Here is a 16,180-nt window from a genome sequence, read left to right on the forward strand (position 1 = left end):
GATATCCCAACATATCCATGTTACAACATGGAACAACTTCAACTTCACCTGCAACTAGCAACGCTATAAGAAGGGCTGAGCAAAAGTGGTAACTTAGCCAAACAATGGTTTGCTAGGAAAAGGATGGTTAGAGGCTGTCATGGCCATATGGGAGGCATGATATAGCAAGTGGTAGGTAGCGCAGCATGGCAACAGAACGAACAACTAGCAAAGCAAAGATAGAAGTGATTTCGAGGGTATGGTCATCTTGCCTGCAAGGTTCTCAGGGTTGTCGAAAGCTTGATCCTCGTAAGCGTACTCAACAGGTTCCTCATTCACGAACTCGTCTCCCGGCTCTACCCACAACAAGAACACAAGCAACGGAATCACAATCAATCACGGGAAATGCACACGCAACATGATGCAATACATGAATGATATGCGAGATGGGATATGTGATGCATATGCGTGCTCCGGAAGAAAAAAGATGAACAAGGCAGTAACTTGGCAAACCAAGCATGCCACTGGAAAGATGAGATGATTTCGGTCGAAATCGATATAAAGATCACCGGAAACGGATGCACGGTTTGCAAATGGCAAGCAAAACAAGAATGACACGAATATGCGATTAACAGCATGATAGCACTTAGAATGCAACAAGAAACAATGCTACAGCACTCCAGCATAGCAAAACAACATATGGCAGTAAACTACAGGAGATTATTGACAAAAGATGAACACTGAGCTACGGCTAGATCACACCACAGCAGGCTGAAACAAGCATGGCAAAAGTGCAAAAGATAACAGGTTCACAGACTTGGTGAAATTACTGGACATGTCTGAAACAGTATCAGGTAGCAATGTTCAGAGCACGAAATCAACATGCTACAGGAACTTAACATGGCAACACAAGGCATGGAAGTATTCTACTAAATGCATATGACAAAAATCCCTTACTGACAATAAGCCAAAAAGGACCAGAAGATATGATGGCAACCATGTAAGCATAGCAAGTTTCGTTAACAGGTTTCAGACTTAACAGAAAACAGAGCATGGCAGAAACAGTAATATGAAGGCATCTTTTTGAGCTTGATGCACTCACCACAAGGCAATTCATGACACAACAAGCATACCTACAGCAAGATGGAAAGTTTACGAAGCTATCCATGGCAATAGCAAATACATAGCATGTATGAAACAACTACAACAAGCTTGGCAAAATTGATTATCATGTTAAGAATCTGCCAGAAATATTTTATAGCAAAAGTAGAGCAAGATTGAGTCATGCTATGGCACTCCATAATTGCAAACAAAGGCATGAATGGATCAATTACAACAATATCTACAAAACATCCTTATTGAACATCACCAAAATAAGCATGGATCTCTATATAGCCACATGGATACATAGCAACAAAATAACAGCAGTCAGACTAAGTCTCTGAAATCAGAAACATTGCGAAGCCTAGTTTGCATGCTTGTGGTAGTCACCACAGAGATCACAAAAATACATGGCATACACCCCTGGAAAGATGGCATGGCATAAAACAAAACACCTGTAGAGCTCATGCCCATAAGATGCACAGATTAAATGCAACAAAAATAACAAATCTCCAAGTTCTGATAAGTAACAGCAGATAACAGCAACTAGCACTCTTGCACAAGAGATTTGGGCAACAATATGCCTCCAATGAACATGGTGCAATTGAACAAAATGTAGAGCATCATGAGACAAACATTTCGATATATCACACGCGCGGAACGGAGCTATATGCAGAGAGTTATGCCATGAGGAAGTATGCAACAGAATGTAGAATATCACAGACTTGGGAAAAATTTCGGGGGGAGAAAGAAAGTCAACCCGCGGGCGTTGACTGGATCGGGATCGAGCTCGGCTTGACCTCGAGCTCGCCGGAGAAGGAGCTGCTGCCGGCGGCCGGAGCGAAGGAGGAAGGAGGCGCAGGGGCTCGTGGAAGGTCGGGTGCGGGCGCGCCTGCGCCAGCGACGGGCTACGACGGCGCCTCGGGGCGCGGAGCCGAGGGCAGAGGACGGCGGAGCTCGGGCTCTCGGCGGACGACGGCGGGGGCGATGGCGGCGCGGGGCCCGGCGGGCGCAGGGAGGAAGGAGGCGGCGAGCTGCGCGGGCGCGGGCGCGGGGAGGCACGGGCCCGGCGGGGGCCGAACGCGGGCTTCCCGGGCCGCGGCGGCGCGGCGTACGGAGGCGACACGTGTCGCCCTCCGAGTGGCTGGGACAGCGGCGCCGATGTGTCCGGCCCCGGGCGGACACGTCCGGCGGCGCGGAGGAGCGGGTTAGGGTTTGGACTGCGAATGTTTTCGGGGGGACTCACATATATATAGCTAGAGGGAGCTAGGAGACTCCAAATGGAGTGCGGTTTTCTCCCACACGATCGTGATCGAACGACCTAGAGCATGGAAGAGACTTAGAGGGGTTTTGGACTGTTTAGAGAGGGGTTTTGCTGCAACACACAAACGGACTTTGCGGTTGCTCGGTTAACCGTTGGAGTACCAAACGACCTCCAAATGGAACGAAACTTGACCGGTGGTCTCGTGGTGGTATACCAAGGCCACTTGACAAGCCTCGGTCCATTCCGAGAACATTCAACACCCGCTCACGAAAGGAAAACAAGAGGGGAGCGCCGGAGGAGGTGGGAGTGCGGGATTGCAAAACGGACAACGGGGAAAATGCTCGGATACATGAGACGAACACGTTTGCAAATACAATGCACATGATGACATGATATGAGATGCATGACATGAACAAAATGCAAAACGACAAACAAAATCCGACCACGAAGGGAATATCATAACACATAGCCGAAAATGGCAAGAGTTGGAGTTACAAATATGAAAAGTTACATCCGGGGTGTTACACATAGAGAGGGCCCGAACCTGGGTAAACATCGTGTCCCCCGTCTCCTGCTACCATCGATCCTAGACGCACAGGTCGGGACCCCCTACCCGAGATCCACCGGTTTTGACACCGACAACAGCTATTAGCGCAACTATGGCAGGCATAATTCTAATACTGCCATATGTACAATCTCCCGGACGAGGCTTGCTTCCGTAACTTAGCTGTGATGGGCCCTAGTAGTTGCGTGCCACAGGTAGTAGATGAAGTAGTGGTGAGCGCTGTCGGTGTCATAACCGGCCGATCTCGGGTAGGGGGACTCGAACTGTGCATCTGAGGATCGAAGGTAACAGGAGGCGGGGGACACGATGTTTACCTAGGTTCGGGCCCTCTTAATGCAGGTAACACCCTACTTCCTGCTTGATTGACTTTGATGAGTATTGGGGTTACAAGAGTTGATCTACCTCGAGATCGTAATGAATAAACCCTAGATGTCTAGCCTGTATGAATTCTGATGATCTCTACGGACTAAACCCTCCAGTTTATATAGATACCGGAGGGGGCTAGGGTTGTACATAGTCGGTTTACAGAGAAAGGAAGTTTCATATCTGAACGCCATGCTTGCTATCGACGCAAAGGAAAGTCCCATTCGGAGACGGGGGATGGCCTTCAATCTCGTATCTTCACGACCCATTAGTCCGGCCCATGTCACATAGCCCGGATGCTCGGGGACCCCCTAATCCAGGACTCCCTCAGTCGCCTCCGAACCAGGCTTCAATGACGACTTGTCCGGCGCGCAGATTGTCTTCGGCATTGCAAGGCGGGTTCCTCCTCCGAATACTCCAAAGCAATTTGAACAAAAGAACTGTATTCGGCTTTTCAATGACGACGCAGTATTCAGCTTTTATACCTTCGGCTTTGTAAGGTGAGCCCTCCATGATAGTTTGGACAACTTCCGCTTTACATTAAATTCATACCCTTCGGTCTCTGCGCTACCGTCGCCTCGGCTTCTACATGTCAGACGAATACGAAGGGTCCAAGTGTTTTTATAGATAACACCCTGACTTTGTAGGGAAGGCATCTATTTAAGGAGATTGGATCTCAGATGCCATTCCACACCAGGTGAAAATCCTTAGAGCTTGCCATAGGAAACCGCGATCTTAGATGCCATTCCACACCAGGCGAAAATCCTTAGAGCTTGCCATAGGAAACCGCGGAAACATGGCTGGCGCTCCAAGTTCTTCCTCACGCCCCCATGGACCTCAAAAAGGCGATTGGGAGAGTTGCTCAGTATCCCACGCCCAGCTGACCAAGATTCAAACGAGGGATATCTTCCTCCCGCGGATCTGGTCCCAGTTTGGGCGGGTTTAACTTCCATCAATGGCGAAGCCTTGGAGGAAAACTTCCCCAATCATACTGAAGGGGAGCGAGTGTGCTTCATTTCCTTCCTGTTAATAGGCGTTGGGTTTCCGGTCCACCCTTTCCTCCGAGGTCTCCTCGAGTATTATGGCCTCCAACTGCACAACCTCATGCTGGGCTTCATTCTGTACATCGCGGGCTTCTTCGCTCTTTGCGAGCTGTTCCTAGGCTGCGAGGCCCATTTTGAGTTATGGAGGAAACTTTTTTGCCTCGTCCCCCGCTCCCAAAAGGGATCCATATCCAAGGTGGGCGGTGCCGAAGTATGGCGCGTAGCTGGGACAGGATACCTGTCCGGCACTCCGAAGAAGGCATCCGAAGAGTGGCCCTCGGAATGGTTTTATATTGAAGACGTTGCTCTCCCAGACCCAATCCAACGGGGCCTTCCCAAATTTTCCAATGCTCCGTTAAAGAAGTGCACGAGCTGGCGCCCCCGAAGCCTCAAGGAGGAAGACAGTGCGGAGATTAAGAAGCTAATGAGCAAGATAAAAATACTCGCCCAATCCGGACTATCTATAATTGAGGTAATGGCGATTTCAATAACGCGAGGCATTCATCCACTCCAATCCATAGGACTCCCAATGTGGCATTACAACGGGGAAGATGACGCATCACGCTGCGGGCGCAAGGGTCTGGACAACTTTGCCGCCTTGGTTGCGATGTTGGCTGATCTTTACAAAAGGGGGGAAAGAAGATTTTACTTGCCTTAAATGCCGAGAAGGTCTTTCCATGTACAACCCTGCTAACTAGGTAAGCTTTCGGTCAGTAGCCTTACTCAACCCTCTTCCCGAGCCGTGCTTAGTTGAACTTAATCCAACTATTTTTAACAGGAATGGAGAAAGGACATCGCGGGGATCTATAGCCCCGCTCCACAGCCGGAGGACCATATTCGATACCTGGATCCCGGATTTGATGAGGATCCAGATATATTTATAGAGCTCAAGGAATGGGTCTTTTATCAAGCGATCTACAACGTCACAGAAGTAGCCATTACAGCCGATTATCCCGGCCTTCTCCCCTCCTCCCACGTAAGTGCCCAAGAGACATCTTTTCAACAAGAGCTTTCCTGTTGCGCCTCACCTACCACACTATCTCATGCTCCGAAGCGGCAGCGCTCATCCTGCCAAACTGTATCGAAAGCATCCTCCAAGAAGGCGACGCTCGCGCAGGGCGAGTCTTTGAAAAGAAAGGAGGGAGGTGATACTACCGAGCCTCCTCATTCACCGAAGAGGTATAATTTTCAATCTGCACTCAGCAAATAGGCTAGATTGTGACGTGCTCCGCTATGCTATATTTCAAGAAGAGCATACACCGGACTGTATCCGGAGGTCTCGCCGGCCATGAATCGGCCAATCCGGCCCCAGAGCCTGCCACAAGGACTAGGGTTGATACGGGCGCCACGCCGGATTGTCACCTCCACAAGGATTCGGAAAATGTATCCATCACCAATTCTGAAGTGGAGAGCGCGATGGTTCATCGGCGGCGGAAAGAGGCCATGCACGATCCAAGACTCACTGAAGAGGCGTTCAACGCCTTCACCTCTGCGGATGCATATATCCGGGCTGCTCGGGATGGACTGCCGGAGCTACACACAAAATTTCAAAGGATATGCGGGTAAAGGCTTTGTGTAGATTCAATAATCATGTGCCAGTAGCCCCCGAGACTTGAAGCAGTTGGCACAACTGATTTAAGGATCGTTGTATAATCAGTTACTCACGGAGAAGAATAACATGTTGTCTTAGGTGCTTGAAAAGTGCCGTACCCAGCTAACTACTGTCACCGCCGAGAAGGCATGGACTGGTAATGTCAATTATTGTCCGGAAAATATAGTTCTGTGCCAGCAATGTTTTTTAAATAAGCACTATTGTATTTACGGCGGCAGGATCACCGGATCAGCTGGAAGAGAGACTGAAGGCCGCGCAGGCAGATAAACAGCATGCCAAAAGGCAAGAAGCCGCTGGTCAACGTATACTGACAATGACCAGGGATGAGAAGAACAAGCTACAGGATGCCAACATCAAGCAGGCCGAGGAACTGAGGGACATAAGAGCCCACCTGTCAGATGCCTTGAAAGAGAACCAAAAGCTGAAAGGCGGCATATTTAGTATGTCCCTGATCCTAACTTTCACAAGATTCTCTGATGGAATTTTTTTTGTTTTACGAGATTTGTTCCTGTAGGTTTGTTGACTGGGAGGCCGAAGGAGAAGTCTCCGGATTTCAAGGCGACTTGCTGCAAGAGCTATCCAAAGTGCACGAGCGAGCTCGGAAAGCAATGAGGAATACGGCAAAGGCTTTATGGCCATCCGATTCTCCTCCTGGACTGATGGGTGAGCTCATAGAGCTATTCAAAGGAGCTCGTCTTCGCTTTGAGTTGTGGAAGGCATCAACATGTCGAGAAGGTGCACGAGAGGCCTGGGACATGGTGAAAACGCGGTATACCGGACTTGATCCGAATCATATGGCCAGGATTGGACCCCGGGGAACAGACGGACAAGAAATTCCAGTTAGCTTGGTGTATGATCAAGTAAAGATAGCTGCCAAATTTTCACAGCAGGACTGTAAACTAGACAGCCTGATAGATGGTATGATCAAGTAAAGATAGCTGCCAAATTTTATGTGACAATACACTTTATCATCAAATTTATCTCTGGACGATTTGTACAAGATTGTCATAGTAGACTTTCCGCTTCAGCCTCCAAAACCCAAGGGTGGAGTGTTTCCGAATATTATACCGGTGGGAAACACCCAGTACGTTTGGAAACCAGGTGATCTGGTCATAATGCTTAAACACATAAGCTGTAGTCGGGGAGTTGTGTTATATTACTTTTTAATGTAAGAAACATCTTCCAGGAAGAATAGTTCCGTTAAGGGTTCCTCTACCTGGGTCGGCATGCATGTATGCATGACTGTGAAAGAATCACGTGGGTTTTTCTATTCTTGTTAGTTTATAATGCTCACGAAGGCAGTTCGTCGTTTGTCCGCCGACCACTTATTCCCTTAAGAACACTAGCTTTCCGCTTCACCTGTCTGAGGTACATGTCCGGATGACCCGGTTGTAACAATCGCGGAGGTGCTCCCTTTATGCCCTAGACAAACAATCGGGAACGTAGGGCATAAGCACAGGAGCCAGGCAACCCAGCTTGGCAAAAATTTAAGTCATAGAGGTGCATATAATGGCGAAGACAAGACATATATGAGTAAGCAATACACATATATATGGTGAGCCTTATGCTCGAGATAATAAAGAGCTTCTATTTGAAGGAAGCCCCCAGTTATAGTGGCGTGTGTACATTTAAAGATGTATTCCCCGCAAGTGTGCGGCTTACCCGAACACATGCTAGAAATCGTAAAACAAACGAAAAAGAAGAAAGAGAAAAGGGTAACAAACAATGTGTCCGGACTTAGGCGTAGAATCTTCGGAGTCTGGCAGCGTTCCATGGGTTTGGCTCTAAGCGATTGTCCAATGCATTACGAAGGCAATATGCTCCTCTAGTTAGAACTTCATCTATAATGCAGGGACCCTCGCATTTGGCCTTGACCTTGTCCTTTTTCTTCTCTAGTAGGCGTAGAACGAGTTCATCGATGTTATAAGTCTTGGACCGCACTTCTCTGGTTTGGTATCTTCGAGCTTGTTGTTGATAGAATGCGGAACAAGCTTTCGCGACATTGCACTCCTCCTCCAGGCCATCTAAGTCATCTTGCCGATCGAGCTCGGCTTCTCTCTCTTCGTACATGCGCACTCAAGGTGAGTCATGAAGAATATCGCAGGGCAAGACGGCCTCTGTGCCATACACCATGAAGAACAGTGTATATCCGGTCGTGCGATTGGGTGTGGTCCACAGCCCCCAGAGTACAGAGTCAAGCTCCTCGACCCAGTGTTTCTCCGACTCCTTTAGAGATCGCACTAGTCTGGGTTTAATGCCGCACATTATCAGGCCATTGCCCCGTTTGACTTAACCGTTTGTTTGAGGGTGATATACGGAGGCGTAATCTGGCTTGATGCCCAGATTAGCACAACAAGTTTTTACCTCGTCGGCTGTAAAGCTAGAGCCGTTGTAAGTGATGATGCTGTGTGGGACACCATAATGCTGTATGACACCGGATATGAACTCTATCACAGGACCAGTTTCAGCCGTTTTAACTGGTTTGGCCTCTATCCACTTAGTAAATTTATCTACCATAACCAGCAGGTATTTTTTCTTATGGCTTCCCCCTTTAAGGGGTCCGAACATGTCCAGCCCCCACACCGCGAAAAGCCAAGTAATGGGGATTGTTCGGAGGGCGGTAGGCGGTATATGGCTTTGATTGGCGAAAAGCGGGCATCCAACACAGCGTTGGACAAGGTCCTATGCATCTGCTCGGGCCGTGGGCCAAAAAAACCAGAACGGAATGCCTTACTTACAAAGGCCCGAGCTACGGTGTGATGGCCACCAAAGCCAGCATGGATTTCGGCCAAGAGCTACCGCCCCTCCTCTTGGGAGATACATCTTTGAAGGACTCCGGTAGTACTTTTCTTGTAGAGTTCACCTTCATGAACCTTGTAGGCATTCGAATGTCGAACGATGCAACGAGCCTCATTCTGGTCTTCGGGGAGCTCCCGCCTATTAAGGTAGGCCAAGAAGGGTTCGGTCCATGGGGCGATTACCACCATGATTACGTGGGCGGAAGGCGTTGGTTCTGTGCTCGGGCCCATGATGATGTCAGAGCCGTGTTCGGCATATGGGTGTGATGGGCGCCAGACTGATATTTCCACTGTTGTCCTACCATACCATGGATGGCGTAAAGAGCCTTTCCACGTTTAGCACTCATTCGAGCAAGGATGTCCGCTGCTTGGTTACTGTCTCGGGCCACATGATGAAACTCGAGCCCCTCGAACCGAGCTGATATTTTGAGAACGGCATTGCGGTAGCCGCCATCTTTGGATCTTTTGCATAGGATTCTCCGTTTATTTGGGATGTTGCGAGATTTGAATCCCCGCGCACCTCGAGGTGTTGTATGCCCATAGAAACAGCCATCCGGAGACCAGGCAGTAGTGCCTCAAATTCGGCTGCGTTATTAGAGTCCGTATATATGATTTGCAATACGTAACGGGCTGTGTCCCCTGTAGGGGATGTTAGGATGACACCGGCCCCCAATCCCGCTAACATTTTTGAGCCGTCGAAGTACATCACCCAGTTGGAGTATGTTTTGTACTCTTTAGGGAGTTCGGCTTCTGTCCATTCGGCGACGAAGTCAGCCAACACCTGAGATTTAATGGCTCGGCGTGGTTTCTACGTTATTTCAAATGGTAGGAGCTCAATGGCCCATTTTGCAATGCGGCCAGTGGCATCGCGATTTTTTATGACGTCATTGAGTGGTACCTCGGGCGCCACCGTGATTGAGCACTCTTGAAAGTAATGTCGTAGCTTCCGAGATGCCATGAAAACTGGATATGCTATCTTTTGATAGTGCGGGTATCAGGATTTGCATGGCGTGAGAACCGCCGATACGTAGTATACGGGTTTTTGGAGTGGGAATTTATGTCCCTCTTCGTCTCGTTTGACGACGAGTACTGCTCTCACCACCTGGTGAGTTGCAGATATATACAACAACATAAGTTCGCCGATGTTTGGTGCGGCAAGGATTCGGTTGTTTGCTAACAGAGTTTTTATTTCTTCCAACCCGGCTGTTGCCGCGTCAAGTGGTCGGTATGTCAGAGCAGGCGATATAGTGGTAGTGCGTTCTTTCCTAGTCTGGATATAAAGCGGCTTAAGGCTGCCACGCATCGAGCTAGATTTTGGACCTGTTTGAAGTCTGTTGGTATTGCCAACTGAGAAAAGGCTCGGATTTTGGCTGGGTTTGCTTCGATTCCTCTATTGGAAACGATGAACCCAAGCAGCTTTCCTGTCGGAACTCCGAAAACACATTTTTCTGGATTGAGCCGTATGTCATATGCTCGGAGGTTGTCGAATGTAAGGCGTAAGTCATCTATCAATGATTCGACATGTTTGGTTTTGATGACTACATCGTCTACATACGCCTCCACCGTTTTGCCAATTTGTTTTTCCAGGCATGTTTGAATCATGTGTTGGTAGGTGGCGATGTCGCTGTTAAGCCCGAAAGGCATAGTGTTAAAACAGAAAGGCCCGTACGGAGTAATAAATGCCATTGTAGCCTGATCGGATTCCTTTATCTTAATTTGATGGTATCCGGAGTATGCGTCGAGGAAACACAGTGAATCGTGTCCTGCAGTTGCATCAATGATCTGGTCAATGCGGGGTAGTGGGAAGGGGTACTTAGGGCAAGCTTTATTGAGGTCTTTAAAATCGACGCAAAGGCGTCAGGATTTGTCCTTCTTTGGCACCATGACCAGGCTTGCTAGCCAATCCGGGTGTTTTATTTCTCGAATAAACCTGACTTCAAGTAGTTTGGCTAGCTCCTCCCCCATAGCTTGTTGTTTGGGTTTGGAAAATCACCGTAGCATTTGCTTACCTGGCATGAACCCCTTTATTATGTTGAGGCTGTGTTCGGCCAGTCTACGTGGGATTCCTGGCATGTCTGAAGGGTGCCAGGCGAAAATGTCCCAATTCTCGCGCAGGAATGCTCTCAGAGCAGCGTTGAACGCCGGATCTAGCTGTGCTCCAATGACTGTTGTTTGATTAGGATCCGTCGGGTGAACTTGGAATTTGACTATTTCGTCTGCCGGTTTGAAAGAAGTGGATTTAGGCTTTTTGTCGAGGATTACGTCATATCTAGCCACTTTGGTACGTAGAGCGGTGAGCTCCTCGGCCGCAAGGGCCTCGGATAGTGCCTCAAGGGCCAAGGATGCGGTTTTATTTTCGGCACAGAGTGCTATGTCCGGATCACTAGCGATAGTTATAACTGTGTTAGGCCCGGGCATTTTGAGCTTCATGTACCCGTAATGAGGTACGACTTGAAAGCGTGTGAATGCATCTCGCCCCAACAGGCCATGATATCCGCTGTTGAAAGGTGCCACCTGGAAGAGTAACTCTTCGGACCTGTAGTTCTCAGGCATGCCGAATACCACATCAAGTTTTATTTTTCCCGAACACCGAGCTTCTCGGCTGGGGACAATACCCCGAAAGGTTGTACTGCTCTGCTCGATGCGGCTCTTGTCTATTTGCATTTTGTCAAGCGTGTCCACATAGATGAGGTTCAATCCGCTGCCCCCGTCCATGAGTACTTTAGTGAGCCGAAAGCCATCCACAATTGGATTTGGAACTAAGGCGGCTGGTGCTCGTATTGATCGGGCCCGTGGTTCGTCAGTGGCATTGAAGGTTATCGCCATGTCGTTCCAAGGGTTTATTGTCGCTACTTGGTTAACTTCGGCGAGGTCGCGGAGCGCCCTTTTACACCGACTATTTGAAGAAAATTTCTCGAAGACCGTGAATACATTGAGGTCATTATCCTCAGAGGGGTACTTCTCTGGGGTAGTGTTCGTGAGGATTGCCTCGCCGCTCTTAGCCACCTGCAGGAGTATCCAACATGCCCGAAGGCTATGTGTTGGTTCGGAATTTGGCATCGTGTGTATTTGGCAAGGATTGTCGAGCCATTCATCGAGGACAGTTCTATGTCCCATTAAGGGCTTATTTTCTTGTCAGTAAAGTGATGAGCAGTTGCCCCATGAGGGTGCATCCTTTTTGCCCGGCAGGTGGGCGGCTTAAATGCCGATGGTTCCCACCGAGCTGTCTAGCTTTCCAGGCGCTTTCCATTGCACCATACTTCTTTACTATGTTTTCCAAATCTGCAAGGTGCAATATGCAGTGTCGGTTGAGGGCATTGAGGATCCCATCGTCCGTACAGTTGCGGCAAAAGACTGATACCGCGTCGTCGTCGCAGCAATCTTTAATATTGTTTTTAACAAGCAGGAATCTAGCCCAAAAGTGATGGATTGTTTCCTGAGGTTGCTGCCGTATATACATTAAGTCGTATATATCCCGGGGTCCGGAATTGCTTGGAGAGTATTGATTTGGGTGGGCGGGTGGGTTTAAATCCGAACCCTGGCCCACTTGGGAATCTGGATTTTGCAAAATTTCTGAGGTGACTTGCCCAGGATCTGGAGTGTCCTGGGGGTTTTTAGGCTCAATGCCTGATTCTATGTTTGGAGGACAGATGATCTCTTCTCGAAGATGGGTGTCCGACTCGCAGGGCTCGAAGATCCGAACATAGTTTGTTTTTAGCATAGGAGGAGCGGTATCCTCGACTTGCTCTTCCACGACGGTCACCAGGTGGGTGACAGGTGGGCACATGATTTCCCTCTGATTGGGCTTAAGCCCAATCAGATCATAATTTGTTGCGACCCCCAGGGCGGCGAAACGATCTAGCAGTTCATTTAAGGACGAGATATCTGCCGGATCCATCTTATCGACGCTTTCGGGGTTGATGTAGAGATGGTTTTTGGTGGTCCGGGGGACCGCTTTGGGCATGACGGCCGGGCGGGCGCCCATGGTGAAACTGCCGATCTGGAGGATCTATCTAGGCACTAGGGCCCTTCCAGAGGTGATCTTGTTGCTGACGACAAGGCGATCCATCGATCCTTCTATCGACAACACAGAGGAACTCTCAATGAAAGCACCAATGTCGGTGTCAAAACCGGCCGATCTCGGGTAGGGGGTCCCGAACTGCGCGTCTGAGGATCGAAGGTAATAGGAGGCGGGGGACATGATGTTTACACAGGTTCGGGCCCTCTTAATGGAGGTAACACCCTACTTCCTGCTAGATTGACTTTGATGAGTATTGGGGTTACAAGAGTTGATCTACCTCGAGATCTTAATGACTAAACCCTAGATGTCTAGCCTGTATGAATTCTGATGATCTCTACGGACTAAACCCTCCAGTTTATATAGACACCGCAGGGGCTAGGGTTGTACAGAGTCAGTTTATAGAGAAAGGAAGTTTCATATCCGAACGCCAGGCTTGCCATCCACGCAAAGGATAGTCCCATCCGGACACGGGGGAAGGGCTTCAATCTTGTATCTTCACGGCCCATTAGTCCGGCCCATGTCACATAGCCCGGTTGCTCGGGGACCCCCTACCCGAGATCGGCCAGTTTTGACACCGACAAGCGCTGACTAGCATCCGCCACTAGCTATCATTGCTGGATGCCCAATTTTAGCAGAACATAGCTATGGCAAGTCCTCTACCTCGCTCGCCAGTGGTAGTTTACTTAACTGTGGCGGGCATGTTGGAATTGGGGCTCCAGGGACACAAGAAAGGTTCGAAAACTGGGGTATGCTCGCTGAACCTCGCTAAGCCCTGCATCGCGATCCACAACCTCACAGTGATGCTCCGGCATGCTCGAGAGAGACGAAACATGAACAAGAGATTGCCTCACGAGGGAGGATGAGTGTGCGTGTACAAGGGGAAGCGTGTGGCCTCGTGAGGGTCTAGGAATCGCCGGATCCCTCTCTATGGTGGCGCCCTATCTAACTTTATATTGGCCTTGGTCCTCTTCCCCCAAAAACAGTCGGTGGGAAGGGTTGCCACAACGGCCAATTTGAAGGGGAACAATAGTACAACTTATCCTGACAAAAGGTGGTCTTCGCCTGCAAAAGCCTCTTGCCATGACCCGCCGATGGTCTCGGTGATGACCTTCGTCCCGGCGAGCACGCCATCCTAGTCTTTTTGCACGAAAGTGGCAAACTTTAGGGATCTCTTCGGGAATGGGTGCGCTGTCCACGCTCCCTTAGCACGAAAGAGGAAAACCTCCTCATCCGCGCCTGCTGGCACCCCTCTGGCTCCACTTGTCGCCACGCGTGTCATCCATGTGAAGACGTAGGACGGCGTGACTCCTCTACCTCATCCTTGGTTGGCATGCCTCCGCGAGGGGCCTCGGGAAGCCTGCTAGTGAGAGGGCCTAGGGAGGCTCTTGATGACGCTCACCTCATGAGTTGAGGTCCTCGCGAGGTTCCCGCTTGTGAAGCCCTAGCGGTGGACCAACTTCGGCCTTCTGGTGGCGCCCCGCCCTGTGCCACAGGCAGACGGGCCTGGGTACCGCCAGTCCCACGGGCCCAATAGTAGCCCCCGGGCCTGTGGCGCGCACGACTCCACCCATGAAGGAAGGGGTCGAAACGGCGCAGGACCTAACCACTTGCGGGCCAGGCTCAACGCGTGGTGCACGACAGGGAGCGAGACACCACCACTTCCTACGCGACGCCTCGGCAACTACTCGGGCTGATATAAAGCATAGCGGGCGCTGCGCGGTGCCATCATTGCTCTTCCTCCGTTCCACATCCGTCTTCAGAACGTGAAGGGGCACATGCCGGCCCCTTCGAATGCTATATAAGGGGAAGGGGACGGACCCCTTTGCTCATCTACTCCACTCACACCTCTCCATTTCTGCCTGCCCCTACTGTAGCCATGGCGCCTTTGAGGAGGTTCTCCGCCGCCAAGAAGAGGAAGGTGACGTTGGAAGAGGTGGAGTCGTCGAAGCCAACGAGCGGGCGAGGCTGCCCTCGCACAAGCGCCGCCACGCCCGGGGTGCCTCCTCCGGGACACGGGCGCCCTCCGCTAACGCCCTATGATAGACCCAGCAGCCACAGAGGACACTCCGCTCGCAGGCTTGGACGCGGGGGCTAGGGTCCGCTGCCGGGGTGGGCGGAGCGGTGCAACCACCTAGCCGCCCAGTCGTGGAGCCACTCCGCTGAATGGCCCGTGAGTTCATTGTGAACACGCACCGTGAACCACCTAGCTCCGGCTCCTTAACACCTTCATGGAGGAGATGATGGAGTGCGCGCCTCTGGGCGTGTGGCTGCAGCCGGACGGCTGCTGCAACAACCCATCCTGGGTGGCAACGGACTTCACCCCCTCCGGCATCATGTTCCTGAGGCACGGGTGGAAGTCGTTCGCCCTCGCTCGCGGCTTGAAGGAGGGGCATGTCCTCCACTTCAAGTACGACTGACCGCCACGCTCTTCATGAAGATCTTAAGGGTCACTGGCTGCCGTCTGAAGTGCTGCATGGAGAGCGACGACAGCGAATCCATCGGCGACGATGACGGCGACACGTCCCCCTTCGACGGGACCGGTAGTAGCGGCAGCTCCCCCAGCATCAAGAGCGAGGACTCCGACTCCGACTAGGGCGCTGTCGGTGCCCAAGCCGGTTTCCTAGGAGCGAAAGCATTCGCGAGGAGGTTTCCTTTTACTTGTTTTTCCTTTTCCCTGCATCGGAACCATGGCACTTCTGCCATTAATTTAATGCTTGTTTGATCCAAATTAACTTTGATCTCGACCCCCCTCGTTAGTCTTTCCCTCTTCTTCGCGATCGCCTTAGCGCTCTGTGTCGCTTGGACCCAGTCCCGAGCAAGCCTCAGCCATCGCTGGTATGTCAGGTCACGATGCCTAGGACAAGGCCAGGAGGTGAGGGGCCCGAGATCCAGTAAGAGCTCCTGAGGTACGATGCTCAGGAGGTCCCCCTTGACGCGCAAGCGGCTCACACGAGAGAAGAGGCTTCCGCCCTGGACGAGGTCATGAAGAGAGGGAACGCCACCAAAGGCCTCCGAGCCGCGTGGGATGGTTAACCTACCTTTTTGAGGTGCAGCGCGTAGCGGCCACGGCTCATGGAAAATTCATGCAACGCTAGGATGCGTTCCTCCGAAGTTGCTTCTCTGTCCGCCTTCTATCTACGATAGATCAATGTAAGCCTCAAGAGGGGTGCGTGAAAAATTGAAGCCCTTTGCACCTCAACTAATTCCTTCTTGATTTAAACCATGTCTTCCCTCACCACGTTTCCTCATGGGGCTCGCCCCTCTTTTTCTTGCTTGCCAAGAAGGCCCTATGTCTTTGGGGCCCGGCCCACGTGCGGGCCTCAGCCGCCACTGGTATGTCAGGTCGCGATGCCTGGAACAAGGCCAGGGGGTGAGGGGCACTGAGAACCAGTGGGAGCCCCCGAGGTGCGATGCTCTGGGGCCCCCCTTTCGAC

This window comes from Triticum aestivum, chromosome 3D, assembly GCF_018294505.1.
Source record: "Triticum aestivum cultivar Chinese Spring chromosome 3D, IWGSC CS RefSeq v2.1, whole genome shotgun sequence".
Lineage (NCBI taxonomy): Eukaryota > Viridiplantae > Streptophyta > Magnoliopsida > Poales > Poaceae > Triticum > Triticum aestivum.